This window comes from Adiantum capillus-veneris, chromosome 27 (genome assembly GCF_014529385.1).
Source record: "Adiantum capillus-veneris isolate H3 chromosome 27, ASM1452938v2, whole genome shotgun sequence".
Classification (NCBI taxonomy): domain Eukaryota; kingdom Viridiplantae; phylum Streptophyta; class Polypodiopsida; order Polypodiales; family Pteridaceae; genus Adiantum; species Adiantum capillus-veneris.
Genome location: NC_140957.1, coordinates 11,396,467 through 11,414,795, shown reverse-complemented (window position 1 = coordinate 11,414,795; position 18,329 = coordinate 11,396,467).

Genomic DNA, 18,329 nt, shown 5'->3' with positions numbered 1-18,329 from the left:
GCAAAACTGAGTTTTACTTATCCAAATGACTTGAAAATTGAAAATAAAGCTTAAAAGGAACTTGTGAAGCTGTGCATGTGCTCACAGTGAAAATCTGGCCAAAAATTTTCATCTAGACATCCTACGCATAGGATGTCTTTTTCATCAGAATTGGTTCATACTTGCCATGCTGGTAGTGTATGGCTCATGGAACATGGCTATATGCTTGGATTTGGATTTGGTCAACAAAAAGTGGATTTTTGGGCTGATTCAGGCTTTAGGTCACAATTTGGGGAGAAAGTCCATCATAGGTAGCAATTGATGTCCAAATGGGTTGAAAATTGGTATATGGGCTCATTGCACCATGGTATTGGCTCCCATGATGTCACTCTTTGCACAGAAGGCTAAATTTATGATGGAGACATCCTACGCGTAGGATGTCTTTTTCATCAAAAGGACATGAAACTTGTCCTGTGGGTAGTCCTTGGCCTATGGAACATGGCCATGTTCTTGGATTTGGATTTGGATAAGGATTGATGCTTGTAAGGGCCTGTGTGGTGTTTTTGGGCTCAAAAAGTGTATCTTGATAGTGTTGGGGTTCAAAAATGATTAGAATGGCTTCAAACTTGATATATGAGCTCGTGATGATGAGGTGATTGGATCTGGAATGATCAAACATCCCCTGTTGTTCAAAAAAGTCAAATAGACATCCTACGCATAGGATGTCTATTTCATCATTTTTTGCTTCTAACCATACAGATTGGTTTTTGATGTGTTGGTGAATGTGTTGTGCAAGTTTCATGGGATTTGGACAAGATTTGGTAGGTTTATGGCCCATTATTGCCTCTATGCCCTAACTTTGCGTTTTTTCATGCATATGAGATCAAATTTGGTCCAAATGTGATGAGACTTGGTGGATAGCTTGTAAATATCATTCAGAAAATGTGCATGATGAAAAATGTTGGAGATTGTGCCCAGAAGTGCCCTTGAGACATCCTACGCGTAGGATGTCTCTTGGTGAATTTTTCATGGATGGTGCTTCCAGTGCTTGCCCTTGGTCCCCTTGAGTCCCTTTTGAGCCTAATTTCAACAAAAAAGTAAAATGGATAGAACTCCCTGTGTGGACTTCAGAGCCTCCGAGCCGTTTTCTGACTTTTGGAGTTCTTTTTGGCGATGAAATTTCTTGATGTTGGTCTCCATAGCTTCCCGATCCCTTGGGGATCCTTGCCGTATGGTTTTTGTCGACTTTGGCTTCCCCGGAGCGTCATTTGGCAATTTGTCGCTCTAGAAGAACCCATAGTTGCGTTTACATACCTTCGATGATTTGTGGTGGTCTACTACCATAGGACTTGGTTGTTGATGGTCTAGGAAGGCCGCTCGTGAAGTTTGGTGGCAAACGAGCTTGCGGTTTGGCCGCAAGAGCAATTTGACGCTTTGTGTGTTTGATGCCGTTTCTGAAGTTTAGTGCCATCTCGGGTCACTTTTTGGTCATGCAGGTCACATAGACTTGTCGAGCATGTCGAGATGCTCCTACCCATGAATTTTGGTAGCATTTGGTCGCCGTTTCGCCGATTTCCCATTTGGTGGCCTCTTGTGGGTTTCTGGGAATTAGGGTTTTTCCCGAAGATTTCTACTGCCTTTGGACATCCAGGACTGGTCTCCTAGGCTAGGGTAAGCTTTCGATGAAGTCTGGTTGCTTTCGGGTTAGCTGTTAGGCCGCCGTCTCTACTTGTAGGTCTCTACCGCCCGCTTTGTGTGTGACCCCGACGCTAGTTTTCGTGACATAATGACAAACATGCGCGAAAAGCTCAAGGTCGTGAGCCTACCTCTCATATCTGGAGCTCGTCGGGTAGTCGTGCACGTCGTAGAAGCTGCTGGAAAATCGGTCTGCTCTAGGTGGCAGAAGCTCTCTCCACAAAGTCAATAGCTAAAAATGAGGTGAAAATTTCTTATAATGGAGGTCCCTGAACCACTTTTCATGAAATTTGACATGTGCTCCTATCTTCTTGCGAGATGCGGTTTAGGCTCAAAAATTTCTTGATTTGGACTCCATTTGCTCTGTTTAGCAGAAATTTGGCATTTCGATCAAAACTTGGCCAAAACACACTTTCCGCTTTAGTTTCATAATTGCACCCCCACTGTACCATAGGTTGTCCTATAGTCACTGATCATCCCCATATTTTTTGTTTTTCATTACAACTGTTTTTCACCTCCTTTTTGTATTTTTGAAGTTTTTCTGCCGAAAATTAGCAAAATTAAAAGGAAAATAGCAAATCAAACCCAAAAAATCCCCAAAAATCATAATAAATCACAAACATCACCACAAAACATTATATACACTCACATGCAATTTTTATGGCCAGATTTCTCCGTTTTACCAATATTTTGCCCGAAAAATGGCTATTTCTACTTATATACACACACCTAGGGTCTTGATTTGGTGTTTGGCCCCATATACCTGTAGATACATGTTGTATAAGGGCATATGTACTTGGGTTACACCAGAAAATTTGACAATCAAACAACAACCCTTAAAATAGTCAAAAATCATGCCCATTTTTGTTGTTTCTGTTATTGGTTACGCATTTGAGAATGCCTCCCCCCTTCCTAGCCGGAGTCCTCCCGGACGACAAGGTATCACCTCGGAGTATGTGTCGTGCATAGGTTGAGAAAAAGTTGTGCTAATGCCTGGCCGATTAATGTGGCCCTATTTTATGCATACTCGGTCAATGCATGGAAAAATTAATGCTGTGCAAGAGAAGGGAATAAGCAAGAGGCTTATTGGCATTCGTCGTCAAGGTTTCCTGTTTTCTTTGCAAGTAACAGTTGTAACTCTACTGCTCTCTGTTTAATTTTCTTTTTTGCAAAAGGCAATTGCTTTGCCGAAACTGTTGATAGAGCCATAGCTGTTTCTAAGGAGAGAATTGGTTGGGCCGTATTGCCTTTTCTTTCCATTGGTATTTTGTTGTTGCCGGTTTTTGTAGATGTTTTGGCACTTCCTTGTTTGCCACTGGTTTGTTGTTGATTGGCATCCACATAAGTCGGTTTTCCTTTTTCAAGTGCATCTGTTTGCCTTCCGTTGTTGCTTGTACTGAACGGAGTTCCTTTTGCTTTTGTTTTGGTATCCAAATGCGAGTGACATTGAGATTATGGCTAAGCATTTTCTTTGGGATCCATATCTGTTTTATGCCCTTGGTTTTTGGTTGAACCATCTGCTTCATTGGAATTCTTTTGTTGCATTGTTGTTTGTATGCCATGTCACTTCTATCCTTCCGCATCCATACTTGTTTCCCTTGTTTTGGTAACTTAGATCTTTGCATTGCAGCCAGTGACTTCATATGTCGGTAATTAGCGTGGTTAGCTTTTACCTGATTGTTGGTCTCGGGTATCATGTTGTTCTTTGATGGTATTTTTTATTTTGGCTGTTTTTCCAGTGATTTCATGGCTTGTAGTTGATCATTCTGGTATTGCTGAGCAAAGGCTATCACCTGTTGTTCATGTGCATGTTGAATTTTGACTGCCTTTGCATTCCAATCTATCTGCACATTGTACTCTTTTTGCCAAGGTTGCACAACCCAACATCATTGGGTGTTGTGTGCTTTCATCCTCTACCACATAGAATTTGTGTGGGTAAATATATTGATGTATCTGTACATGCAATATAGTCCATCCCAATGTTTTCAACAGGTGTGATGTGCTACTTTCCAGCACTTGAGGAGTAGGATGAAGTGGACCCGTGAATTTGAGTTGTTGGTATACTCCGTAAGAGATCAAATTTTCTTGAGCTCCCGAATCAAGCAATGCCGCCGATTAAACTTGATTCCTGCCCACTTTGACCGCAATTATTGGCTCCACTGTTTCTTCATCCAACTTCATCAGTCGAATGGCATTGATTCGCAATGGTGGTCCACTTTGTTGTTGTTGTCGCAGAAGTCTTCTTTTTGCAATGCGTTCTTGTGCTTCTGCTTGAGCTTCCTCTCGCACTCTCTGTATTTCCTTCATTCTTTGTTTTCCTTGATGAATTTGTTGGAGCATCTCCTGTGTGAGTGGTAGATGATATCTCTTCACTCGACATCCACTAATCCAGTTTGGCATTTCTTCACCTGCTAATGTAGCAAGCTTGACAACTCCACTTTGTGATAGATCACTAATCACAAATGGTCCCATCCCTCGCTTTTTAAGTTTCTTGGCATGCTGCTTCAAAGTATAAACAAGTACGTAATCACCTGTTTTGAACTCTTTAGTATACTATTTTAGTGAGAACCGTGCATAGTGTTTTGTTTGTGGCCTCAGCTTGTCCATTGGCCTGTGGATGGTATGGTGCAGATTTCCTATGTATGACCATGAATTCCTCTAGCAGATATTCAATGACTTCGTTGAGAAAATGTGTCCCACGATCATTGACAATTTCTATTGGTAACCCGTAACGTACAAAAACATTCTCATACAAAAATTGTGCAGTGGTGCGTGTATTAGCTTTTTGTGTTGCCTTGGCTTCGACCCATTTTGTGAGATAGTCCATAGCCACAATGATATATTGGGTATGGGTGCGATATGCAGGGGGTGATATAGGTCCCACAAAATCAATGCCCCATTTTGCAAATGCTCTTGCTCCCATCATTGGCCGTAATGGCATCTCATCTCTTTTTATTGGCACCTTGGTGCGTTGACATGCGTCACAACGCTTTACACACTCTTCAGCATCCATGTGCAATGTAGGCCACCAAATTCCTGCGGTACGGTTAAGATAATTTTTGTCGTCTTATCGCCCGAAAAATGGCCTCCACTTATTCCGCTATGTGCATGTTCTAGAATCAGCAGGTATTCGCTTTCACTTGCACAGATTCTAAGTTGATTGTGCTTTCCTCGCTTATAGAGTACGTTGGTTCCCAATTAACTGAAAGTCACGAGCTCCCAGCTCTATAGCTTTTTTCCGTGCTCTTGTGATGTTCTCAGGGAACGTCCTGGTGGTTAAGAAGTCAATGATATATTAACTCCATGCAGGTGCAATGTTTACCTAAAACAAAGTTGCGTGATCCACTGGTCTTTTGGCACTACATATAGTACAATTGGTAACATAAGAATGTGTGTCCGCATACATAGTTGGCCAATAAACCCCTAACTGTTTCAGTCTCTGGTGTGTTTTCACCGTTGAACAATGAAATGCACAATCCTGGACATGTGCCTCTTCAAGGTAGCACTCGAATTCTTCCGGATTTATACATAATCGTAGGATTTGGTCCGATCCAAGATGATACAGCCATCCTGCTATCAACTGGAAGTTTTTGTTTGTCGAATTGTTTGTTGTTTGAATCTGTATTCCGTATTATCAAACCCACTTCCCCATGAAAGAATGCTAACAATTTCCTGAGACCATTTGGGTACCATTTCAATATTGAAAAGATAAGCATCTGGTATGTCATCATCTACTCCTTCAGGAGCTTCCCCGTTGTATATCCTTGAAAGATGATCCGCATGTAGATGTGTTTTACCCTTTTTTACCACCACTGTGAAGTCAAATTCTAGCAATATAATAAACCAGCGTACGATTCTCCCTGTATTGCATGGTTTATTTACCAGGTACAAAAGAGCTTGATGATCTGTGAAGAACACAAATTTGTTTGCAAGCAAATAATGCCGAAATTTCTTTACAGCATAAATCATTCCTAACCCTTCCCGCTCGGTGGTTGTGTAGTTCTTTTCCGCACTCTTTAGTTGTCGGCTCGCATAGCAAACCAGAAAATCCATTGTTCCGTCTCCAGGTTGAGCCAGAATACTTCCAATGGCATATGCAGAAGCATCAATGTGAACATGGAATATCTTTTCCCAATCTGGTGCCTTCAGTACAGGTGTTGATATAAGGTTTTCCTTCAGCTTTTGGAATGAAGTTTCACACTCCTCGGTCCAATCAAAATTGACTAGCAAACGATACAGAGGTTGTGCGATAACCGCATACATGTATATGAATCTTCGATAATATCCGCAATGTCCCATGAAGGATTGCACTTGTTTCGCATTAGTAGGCCTGGGTTGGTCTACAATGACTTTGACTTTGTCTAGGTCTGTGGTTATGCCATTTCTTGAGACAATGTGTCCTAAAATGCGGCCTTGCTTAACCATGAATACATACTTTTCGGGGTTAAGAAAGATTCGATATGTCCTGCATTTTTCAAAGACCTTTTGCAAATGGTCAATATGTTCCTCTCGTAGAAGAGAGTGTACACAAAGATCATCCATGTAAATTTCTAAGAATATTCTTAGGTATTTCTTGAATGCGTGCATCATTAACCTTTGGAAAGTGGCTGGGGCATTAGTTAAGCCAAATGGCATAACTCGATACCCATAAATCCCCCATTCTGTGGCAAACGCTATTTTGTGTTGATCCTCCCTTGCTATTGCCAGTTGGTTGTATCCTAAAAACCCATCCAGAAATAAATAAGCCCGTTTCCCGGCCACTCGCTCAAGTACATGTTCTGTGATTAGCAAGGGATAATTATCCCTTATGGTGGCTGCATTTAGGTTTACACACACTCGCAGTTTTTCATTCTTTTTGGGAACTACCACAATGGGTGACACCCAATCTGTATGTTCAATCTCATAGATGAATTCAGCTTCCATCAGTTTATCAATCTCCTCTTTGATTTGTTTAGCAAAGGTGTCATTATATGTATAAGGACGTTGTTTGCTAGGTTTTGCATCCGATTTCAAAAGAATTGTATGTTGGCATATCGATGGATCAACTCCTTTGAGGTATTTATAGGACCAAGCAAATACATCTTTATACTTCTTGAGAAGTTTTGTTAGTTGTTCTTCCTCTTCAGGCTCTAAATCGTTGGCTATATAGACCGGCTGAGGCTTTTCACTTGGTTCTGCAAGGTCTATCTTTTTTGCATTTTCTGGCCCATCGTAAGATTCTTGGTTGGTTTTTTCCCTGACTGGTGGTGTCATGATGATTTTTCTGCCCTGGATAGTAAATTTCTGATAGTGTGATGGTACAATCATGTTTTCCTTTTCTGACTCCCCTTTACCATCACTATCTTCTTCAGTAGTCCATATCTCACGTAAAGACCGTTTCACTTCTTGGTATTTCTGTTTACGCTCCAATTTGGTCCACTCTTGGTCTTTTGTTGTTTCTTTTTTTGAATTTTGAGATTTTTGTGATTTTGTTTCGGTTTTAGCTTTTCATACCTGTTTTATTTCCTCTCGCGTTTTTTCTTTTCAATCTTTTGAGAATCTTCCTGATATTTGATTTTTAACACAATCTTCTACTTTTACAAGCATCAAATAGCGAGTTTTACCTTTTGTCTTGGGCATCAGGTTCTCTCTCGTGTTGTTTAATGCTCGTTTCCTCCTATAGCGTTCCTGGCGTCTAGGGTGTTGATTAGCAAAATCATAAAACTTGGCATTCTCGGTTTCATTTCCACGCTCACTTGAGGTATCTGAACACTCATTATCTGCATCGTCATTTACTTCCAAATGTTCAGAGGAGTTGTAAAAGTCTTCTTGTTCTAGTGGTTCTACCGTCTCTTTTTCTCCTGGTATAATTCTTACCATGTAATAGGGTAACACATCATAGCCATCCTTATCGCAAAATTTTGTTGTTGGACTATCTGTAATGGTACAGACATCCAATGTTGCTAGTATGTGTTCCCATTCTAGAGGTTCCAAGGCATCTTTGGGGAAAGGTTCCGGAATATACTCCTTGTCCTCTATCGCTCTCTCTAAGATGCATTCCTCTCTTCTTAAGCTTCCACAATGTGAAGCTCCGCACATCCATAGCTCTTTTGGTTGCCCTAACTATGCTGGGAGTTCTGATCCTGCTACTGTAGCTGAATCAAACTCTTCCACATGTGTTTGGTTCACATCTTTGTAATTATGGTCTTTCAAGTGTATTTTAGTTGTTGTCTCGCCATGTCTGAGGTATATGTGGTCATAACCCCAATCTTGGACCATCTTCAATTGTCGCATGAATGGTCGTCCCAAGATGATCTCATAATTGTTCTTTTTGTCAAAATCGACTATTGCAAATGTATGCTCATACTCGATTCCACACGAAGTGAAAATCACTTTCTCTAAGAGTCCTAGAGGCTTCTCCATGAACCCATCTGCCAACTGTAGTTTCATTCTAGTAGCCCTCAAAGCTGGTTTTCCCCATTTTTTCCAGATTTTCTTAGTAGCGATAGCAACTCCCGCTCCACTGTCAAGAATAGCTTTGGAAACTACTCCTTGGAATTCTACTGGTAGCGTGGTGTTTCCATCTTCTCCCTCACAGTACTCTCCAACCTTGTTCAATGGTACTGGCCTAGTGTTTAGTTGAGGCCTGTCCAACTCTTTGATCCCTTCCTGAAGCCTCAAGGTGGGGTCTTTCACTCCAAATTTTTCTAGGCATTTACCTATTGTGGTCCACATGTTTGGTCTTAACCTTAGGAGTTTTGCTAATGTGATTGTGCATGCCATCGGGGTGGACAACAACTCAATCAATCCTTGCGAATCCATCACTTTGTTAGAAGAAAGTCTTTGAGATGGGATTGCTCTCACTTCCGACTTAGCTTCATACTCTCCTAGGTAAGAGGGTAAAGTTCTCAGCGAGTCTGGTTGGCTGTGCCCCGAACTAATTGATCCTTGGTCTACCCCTTGTGAATGTATCTCAAAGTTCATTTGTGATCTCGCCTCAAATTCTTCAATAGGAGGTAAGATCACATTCTTTTCTTTTCTCATGCTATTCACGTGGTTACTCATCCTATTAGCCTCGTTGGCCTCACGGATTTGCTTCCACAAATCGTCTAGACCGTCACAGTCCTTACCCATTTCTACCAATATTTTAGGCTGGAACCCATCACTTGTCCCATCTGTGGTATTTGGCACTATGATAGGCTCTCCTCTGAACTCGTAGGCATTAGTGATTCTTTCCTTTGTTTCCACATGTTCCTCTAAAGTTGGTTGGATAGGGGTTGGAGCTGGTGCCTCATCCCAATTTGCAGGTTTACCCAGTGGGTCTTCCATCAATGATTGAGTTGTTTCGATCATCTTTTTACACATTTCCAACCTTTGTTTTTCTATTTATGCATATGGATAAGTCATCCACCTTTGCTCCTGGGTTTGGTTCTTTTTTAGTCGAGCTTCATAAGCTTTTAGAAGTGCATCCAATTGCTCATTTACCTTGTCAGCCAGTACAGATCCTCCTGATCCTGCACTTTTGGGCTTTGCTATTTTCTTGGGTGCTATGGTTGCTGTGGTGTGTGAGCTTAAGCTAGCTAGATCCTCTAACCACTCTAATCTCTCCTTTGTATATTTTAACTACTCGGATAGAGCTGTTTGTTCTCGCTCTTTCCTTGCTTTCCTACGCGCCTTTCTAGCTTTCCAAGTGCTTCTCTGATTTCTTGTTTCTGAACTTTGGGCGTCGGTTTTTGGTTCTTCAACTATGGGTTCGTTCGTCCTTCCTTGAGCTTGGGCTCGTGGTACCGCCTGGATGGGTATGATTGTTTCATTTTCCGATCCTCCACTAGAAGGTACTATTTCTAGCATGTTCAAGGTTGTTTTTGCTCCTTTGCTCGGGTTTTTAGGACAATCGGGAATCAAATGAGTAATTCCACATTCTGGGCAATACGCATTGACCCTAATGATTTCATCATGAGGACAGTCCCTCAGCCAATGGTCTCCACCACACTTGTAGCAAGGTCCCTTGGGTTGTTGAGGTGCTCCTTGAGATCCTCTTTGTTGGTAAGCATGTCTCTGTCCTCCCATGCCCCCATTGGCTATGAACATCAGCGTTCATCTAAGCTATATCTTCCTTCTCCTGCTGCCTGTGCAGCGGTTGGTGGTCCTGTATTTCCTATCATGATCCATGGTTCTGGTGTCGAGGGTTCTTCCGGTGGATAATAGACAGGGTTTGCCGCATATCCATTGGGATCTTCATAATATGCATGCATAGGCACCAAAGCCTTATCCTCTGATTCAGTTACTATTGGTGTGTATCTTATACCGACTGGTCGTAATCCTGGTAGGGGTGGTTGTTGCCCCAACACCGGTTGTGGTTTTTCTACACCTATAGGTCCTGGTAGGTTGCCTGCTTGATATCTAGGCATCGGTGGAACTTGAGGAGAAGCTATCGGAGCTTGGGGAGCGTAAGGTCTCTCTCTCACATACCCCTTGTTATAATAACATTCCTCGGTCCCATGGTTTGTCCATTTTTGTTCAATAGCACACCACTTGGGCTGTTTAGCCTGGGGTTTGGCGTACAAGTTGATCTTTTTTAGCACTTCATCTACAAGCTACTCCTGGTTTACAGCTACTTCTCCTTTCGGTGCTGTCTTAGAAGACTTGCTTCCACTTTGTTGTGAAGACGAATCGTCATCAAGGTCCTTGAACTCTCCCTCTTTGTAGACCGCACAATTGTCCACAAGGTAAAGAGCCTCCTTGGTCAATTCATTCAACGTCGTGCTCCTCTTCATATGTAAGTCTTTCTGGAGATCCGCATTCCTTAGTGCTTGGATGAATATTAGCATAAGTCTGGACTGAGTTGGCAGTTCTTCAATAGGACAGAACTTCGCATATCTTTTTAGTCTTAGGGCTGCCTTTCGTACAGATTCTCCATCTTTCTGTTTGAATTTATGGATCTGTGAGACGGTATTATGAGCTATTCCCCTTTGTGAGAATTCCTTGATAAACTCGTCAAACACTTCCTCCATGGACTCAAAGTCTCTACGCTCTACAGAGTCAAACCAAGTGGCAGCATCGTCCTCTAGGGTTAGTCCAAACCCTGCAAATTGGGTAGGAAAATCTAACACCTCTTCGGCTCTAATTACACGCACAACGCTGCTACATGATCTCTTGGGTCTCTGCTTCCTGTGTATTTCTTGTTTACCCATTTTTGCACTTGAGAAGGCCTAATTCTCCGATGATCTACAAACCTCATCATTGGATCTCCCCGTCCTAATCGTAATACCTCCTCAGGTATTCTGTAATAGGCTGGTTCCTCTCCCAGTGGTGCTCCTAAGCCATAATAGTCTTTGGCTGACTCTCTCCTTGATACCTTGAATAGAGTGGTGGTTCTTGCAAATCCCTTAGCCCTCGTGCGGCTTGATAACCATCTCGGTTTCGGTCTTGTTCCATTGTTGCACTCTGTCAAAGCCATACCTGCAATGATGGCTGGTTTGCCGGTTGGTCTGGGTTGTTGAATGCTTGCGGTCGGGTGGAATGTGAGGTAGCGTCATACTCATTTGAAAAAGGATTCATTGACTTGCTTGGGGTGTAGGTGGCTCTTGGCACTTCCTTAGGGGCATATGCTGATGCTCCTGGACCTATTGCCCTTTCTACCTCCTCTGGGAGAATACATTGGTATTCTCGCCCGTATCTATCAACAAAAACTATACCCTTCTCCGTAGCAGTTTCATAAGAGAATAAGTAAAGAACCTTGTCTTTGCTTCATTCGTTTACATATGGTTCTTTGCTGTGAAAGTAAGGGACTATACCCTCACTCTCATGCTTGTAAATTCCCACGTTTTTGTTATAATTTGGAACCCTGGTTGTTTTCTTATCATACATAAAAATAGCTCCATGCCGATCAATGTTTGGTGGCGGTTCTTGAGTTTCTGAAACCATTTTCCCTTTCGCCACGTTATCTCCATATCTATTGTTATCTTCAGGGTTACTAACTATCAGATAGTGGTTCCCCTTTTTGTCTCGGAATCTATCTCCATCATCATAGACTCGAATTATCTCCAATCTTGAGCTGGCCTCTCCTCGATACAAATGCACTTGCGTCCTCGATAGTCAAAATAGACTAGGCCTCCCCTCGAGTTTGTTCCCTCTAAGAAGATCACAGTTAGCTTGGAATCATTCAAAGGATTTTGGGAGGTGCTTCCTCCTGGCATAGGTCCATCATAGGTGAAACCTCCTGGCTGTTGACTACCCATCATGAAGAAAGATTTGTCTGACGAAGTGTCAGTATCACTACCTTCCTCAATAATTGGTGCTAGTGGATCTAGCCTTGCCTGAGTTACACTCTCTTCGGTGGACACTAAGCTACCTTGGTCACCTGCCACCTTCTGGTCTCTAATAATGTATCTTCTTGATCTTAAATTCATCAAACTTATCAATGCAATTTATCACAAATCCAACCACTCACCTGGCAAAGGATCAGTTTCTGCACAACTTCTTGCTTTGTTGCTGAATTTACATGTACACAATCGTTTTAATTTCGGCAATCGAATCAAAGCATTTATCTGTTAGAGGTTATCTTAGTAATGATTGGTATAACTGGAGAGTTAATCTCAACCACTACTGTATTTTATACACTGCTAATATTCTGGATTAGGTCTGCTAATCTGAAACTGTACTTCCCTCAGATGTTGGTCAATTTACGCGAAAGAGTCTGAATTCAGTCTTTGCTCCATCAAATGGGAAAACAAGGTCCAAATTCACTTATGAAAGAAGTTCCGGAACCCTTAAGCCAAATGGAATCTCACTGTCTATGCCCAGTCAAATTTTCTTTGCAGTATGCCCCAATAGACATCCTACGCGTAGGATGTCTCCTGCTTTGTTTTGCCTGGATTTTTGCACTATGGTTTCCCTTTGATGTGTTGAGCGCACAACTGTTTTTACTTTTTCATTTGGACACCTATTAGCTAGTCAATGAGTCAAAAATCTGTTCCGACAGCCTATTGCTGATATTGATCAGTCTAATCAACTCCAATTTGGACCAAAATTGACTAGGAGGCTTGCATTAGGCTATACAACACCTTGCTATGCTCACTGTCAAAGTCTGGCTTCAATTTCTTGCTTTAGACATCCTACGCATAGGATGTCTTTTTCATCAGAATGGCTTCAAACTCAAAGCCCAGGCTCCCCTTGAGTTGCTAATCACTTTGGTATACTCAAAATTTGGTTTGGAGTCCAAAATCACTCAGAAGACATCCTACGTGTAGGATGTCTTTTTGGCCTGTTTGACCCCAGACTTGTCCCACAGCTTCCCCTTGATGTCAGTAACCCAGTGGTATGCTTAGATTTTGGTTTGGATTTCAAAAGTCCCAAATTTTAGCTGTTCTTGCCTTTTTTAGTCAAAAGTGCTAAAGTCCGCTTTGAACCCAATTTTCTCACCCAAATGAAATGAAACCCCTTTCAGTCACTCAATATATCATGCAAGACATGCTCATGCAGCCATCTTAGGGTTTTGGTCTCAAAATAATGCTTTGGTACATGTTGGATAGGATGTCTGGCAATTTCAGTCTATCTGGCCTTATCCTGTCAAGATATGGTCAAATTTTCACTTTCCAGTTGAAATTAGGGTAAACCCCACCTTCTGAACACACTGGTCAACTCAAAATCCCAAAATTCCTCCCAGAATAGCCTGTAGACATCCTACGCGTAGGATGTCTCCTGGCTTAAAATTAAATTTTTTTCTGGCAGGAATGCTCTTGATGCTCTATAGATCTATCAAAAACACTCACAGTAACTTTTGGACTTCAATTAGGCTTTCAAACACACTTTTGCGTCTTTTACAAACTTGTGATGACTTTACCAAGCAAGTGTACATGCATGAAATGCTCTAGATCCTGAATCATGATGTCCTACTTACTCTACTCCTACTTATCATGTGAAATGGTGATAATGGTGTTTTTGGTTGCTTTTTGGCCTCTTCGGACTCTCAAGCTCTCCTCTCACCGCTTCTACCACTCCAACTCCTACTCAAGAACTCGACTACTACCTAAAACTATCTTGGTCTACCTAAACTACCTAAGTCGAAGGATCTAGGCTAGACACACGCTTCCCAGACTCCCTCTAAGAACTAGAGAGTCCTCCACCCTCTCATCCTGTCTAAATGTAAAATAAGACTCTTGGCAAGCCAAAAATCCCAATCCTCAAGGATTAGTCTCGGTCACCTACGTAAGGTTTTCGTCCCCGGTAGCGGCGCCAATGTTGGACGGATACGCCGCGACGAACGTCAGCACAGCGAGAACTCACCTAACATATAATGTCAGCTAAGGACGAAGCTCGACCTGCAAGCGCGTGGAAGCAAGCATAAGGTGTCAACCTACACTCGACCGACTCCTAACTAATTCCTACAGAGGTCTCTACCAATTGTCTAAGTCACTGCGTTCAAGAGTACATAAGAGAGAACTTCCTACAACGCTTTCTAGAGCCGAACACCCATCAAACAGTCTCGAAACACCATAGAACTTGAAGGAGACCCTACTAATACCAATAGGTCACTCTCCCTAAGGTCTATGAACCAAAATCCCAACCCAAAACACCTGGTGCAAAAACACGTAGGATGTCTGGCCGAAATCTGCAGGTCTTCGTTTTCGAAATCTAAAGTTCCTAATGTGTAGTTCTATTCAATGTGAACGCGTGGATATGCTGCAATGCAAAATCGGACAATGTATGCTCGCCCAGACACCTGATGAAGCTCGTAGAAGGAACTCGCAAAACCGGACCGTACGCGCGCAATGTAGGTATCGGCGCGTAGCTCTCGTCGGGGACAACACGCTGCACTTCTTCGCACTCGATTCCGACCACCGGAGCACATGTAGGGTCAAGATGAAGCTCACACTCTCTCTCGTACACAGTACACTCACTCACAGACTTCAAAAACTTGTTTTTTAAAAATGAAAAAAAGGTCCTTTCATTAAGGTCAAAAAGTGGTATATATACCTTACAATTTCTCAAACCCTAAAGTTCCAAAATCAACCATCTACTCAATCTAACTATCAAAACTGGGATACAATCTGGAAATTTATGTAAGTCCCAATATTTACAAGATGAAAAATCGGGTTTTCCTCAATGAATGAATAATTACAAAAATAATAATCCTCCGAGTAGTTAGTTGTCGTGGGGTGTGTCCAGCTTCTAACAATTATTCTCTAGGCCCCCATAAGCAACATTTGAAATCGTTTCAAACCAATGTATGCTATCTCATTTGGTTTTGAGTCTGAACCGGAGTCTGATGTAAGGTCTCCACCACCCTAGTAGAGGGGTCTACTGCATGCAAAAATTTTAAAAAATACATCTACAAGAATGATTTTATTCATCTATAGAAAGTTTCTATTTTTAGCAATTTTTCACCTTTGATGAGTTACCGATGTATCTATTAATATAAGATTTTCAAAACTAAAAATTTTTACTTTTTGTCACTTTCATAAAAAAAATAGTGAGTTTTGAGGTGTTTGCACCTAGCTAGATGCGATCATCTTATCTAAATCTACCCCACACTGAATTTCCATAAAAATAGCTATCTGGTCTAAAACATGCTAAATATAGCAAGTGTGTGCATCTTACACCTACTCGTCTTTTAGAATCATCTTTCAAAATTGAATTTTGATAAGCTATTCTCACTCTAGTCAATTAATCATTATCCTCATGTTAATGGAATTAAGTCACAATTCTAAGGTAGTAACGTGTATGCATGTGCATGGGCATGTATGTGCATGTGTATGCATTTCCATGTATGCCCATAGAATGACCCATGACCATGGACCCATCTCTTTTGAAAAGATTGGCTCTAAACATGGTGTTACATGAGGTGTAGCACCCAAAATTGGGATGGAAGGCTTAGGGAATGGGTACTTTTGACCTTTCTTGGGAAAGCAATGGAGGTTAGGACACCTCTCCAACTTGTAATATCAATAGGTGGTGCCCTAGGAAGGTATGGGCAAGCTTGGGAGGCAAGGAAGCACCAAAACTCTATAAAAGGGACCTTCTCTCACTCATTTTGGACACACACTTGGAAGAAGGAAGCTCTCCTGTTGTGGCTAATAACCCTTGATGATTACTCCATCAAAGGTTTGAGAGATCATTAACTCCAAAGAACAATTAGGTAATGGAATTTATTCTTTTCTTATGCTTAATCAAGCTATCTTCACTCTCTTCTCTCATTCGATTGGAATCCTTTTTAATTGTTACAATACCATCAATGCTATATTCTTATCATGTACTTATATTTAGCTGGGAATCGAAAAGGATTACACCTATTCTTTGGTAAATTCTCTACATATACTCTATGGATTAATGATAATGATCTGATTGCTTGATTAGATAATCATTTTTGTTGATCATACGCTCAAATTATTCATCAATGTGATATAGATGCTTGTAGAAATTAAGCCAATCTTGTTGAAAAATTTATCCAACCAACATGATGGATTGTGCTTCAAGTAAATCTATAAAACTAATCATGTGATTAGCACACAAATGGATAATATGCATGCAAGATGGTATCAATTCAAAGCAAGAGTTGTACTTATGCGATCAAGGTTGTGGTCCTCTATATGCACTTCTTTGTCTTGGTATACACATGCATTTCGTTAATTTTACATTAAAATTTGAAGAGATGGATTTTAAAACAAAATAATCAAATATCTGTATAAGATGATAGTGTAATTTATAAGCTAAATTTTGTGAATGCATATTCAAACTTGGTGAGGATACGCCTTGGGCGTCCATGAATATGGAAAAATGAGATTAGTGTATGAGTAATAGTATACATTTATCATAAGTATATGACAAGATTAAGCACACTATATGTTTAAGTAATGTGTGACATGACCATATGTTATTGATATTATAACATTTTTGCTCACTTGCCTTACTTCCATCTCTTTCCTTACACAATTAACTTACAATTTCTCAAGTCAATTAATTAATTAGTAGTGAGAATGATACCTAAGAGAACTCATTAATTTGGTGGTTTGCATGATCATGAGACTGGAACGAGTGATGGAAATGGCAAAGGAAAAGCCTCTATGAATGAAGAAGTACCAATCTTCTCGCAAAGCAATGACATCACTCATGAGAAGGTAGGAAAATTTTTTGGATATTTAATGTTTGTTGCATCACGAGCAATTAGGAAGGAAACATTGACCTAAAAATATTGGGTCACTCGGAGACTACATCATTTGAGCTTGTTATTTTCTTAAGTTTGAATTAATAGGAAGGAATTGTTTGATGATATATTGTCTGAAGTAGGAAAGAATGTTTGGTTAGGTAAGACTCTCTCAACTTTACTTCATTTTGTTCCAATATTGATTTAGTATGAACTCCCCTTTAATCACAGAGAGATAGCTCGTGTTTCTACGCAGGAGTTGTGCATTTCTATGCATAATGCTTGCCAATTAATTATGAGGTATCTTAGTTCATTTATATGGACATATAATGTGACTCACCGGAAGGGTTACTCTAGGAGATGTAGTACTTATTCTTTGTATCGCATTTGTGTAAGTGTATTGAAGATTTCATTGCCTTTTTTTATGCACTGGTTTATATAGGGAGTGCATTATGTATTATAAAAGATTGTTAGTGCATGAGATGGTCAATCATCAACATTATTGCTTTCATGTGTATTTTGCAAATAATTATCATCATTTCAATGTAATGTTGATGATTCTTTGTAGCATGTGAAAATAGTTGTGTCTTATTGTTTTCAAATCGTAGAGAATGTATAACTAATCATTATATTGATAATTGCATCGACAATTTCATTTTTTTTTTGCATCCATAATATTGCCATGTAGAGAGTGCATTGCAATGTGTATTTTCGCTCAAAACATATGTGGTCGATACGTGGAATTGAGTAGAGTGCATTGCAAATCTCCTATTGTGTAGATTTGATTGCTTTCTAAGTGATTGTTTTCTAATATATATTGAAAAGATTTAAAAAAATATTGAACATCTAGTTCTTATGTCTTCAGTATTAAATTGAAAGCAATGGAGAAAAATGTCGGCACAAGTGATGCGAAGAAGGCAAATAATTAACAAGCCCCTAGCAAACATGGGTTTTGAGTCTCAAGTTAAAAAAATTATCTCCCAGATTCGGCCTGACAAAAAGACTTAGTATTGGAGTATCACTTGGCCTAAACAAGTTGAAGGTTTAGCTGGACAGTTTCTACAGAATCCTTACAAAGTTGTCATTGGTTTATAAGCTCTGAAAGCCGATCATTCAATTCTACATATTGTAGAAGTTGTTTTTGAGAATGAGAAATACTCAAAATTGGTAGATCTATCCATGATAATAAAGCTTTATCTATCCATGATAATAAGAGTCAAGATGAATGAGATTGTCTTCTTTCTGAATTTAGATATGGAAATAGCCCTATAATGACAACAACAGATGTTGCCACTCGGGGTTTGGATGTGAAGGGCATAAAGCACAAGAAAGCAAAACAACAACAAAGACCCCACCAACATTGACAATGAAGTCATGTCAGGGACGAAATGAATTGGGAGGGGGGGGCGGGGGGGGGGGAGTGTTGACCCATTGGTCAACAACACGACATAACTCAATTTCCATACCAAAGTCTTATTTTTTTATATGATGCGGATTATGGTTAAAAACATCATTTATAATGAGTAGTTAT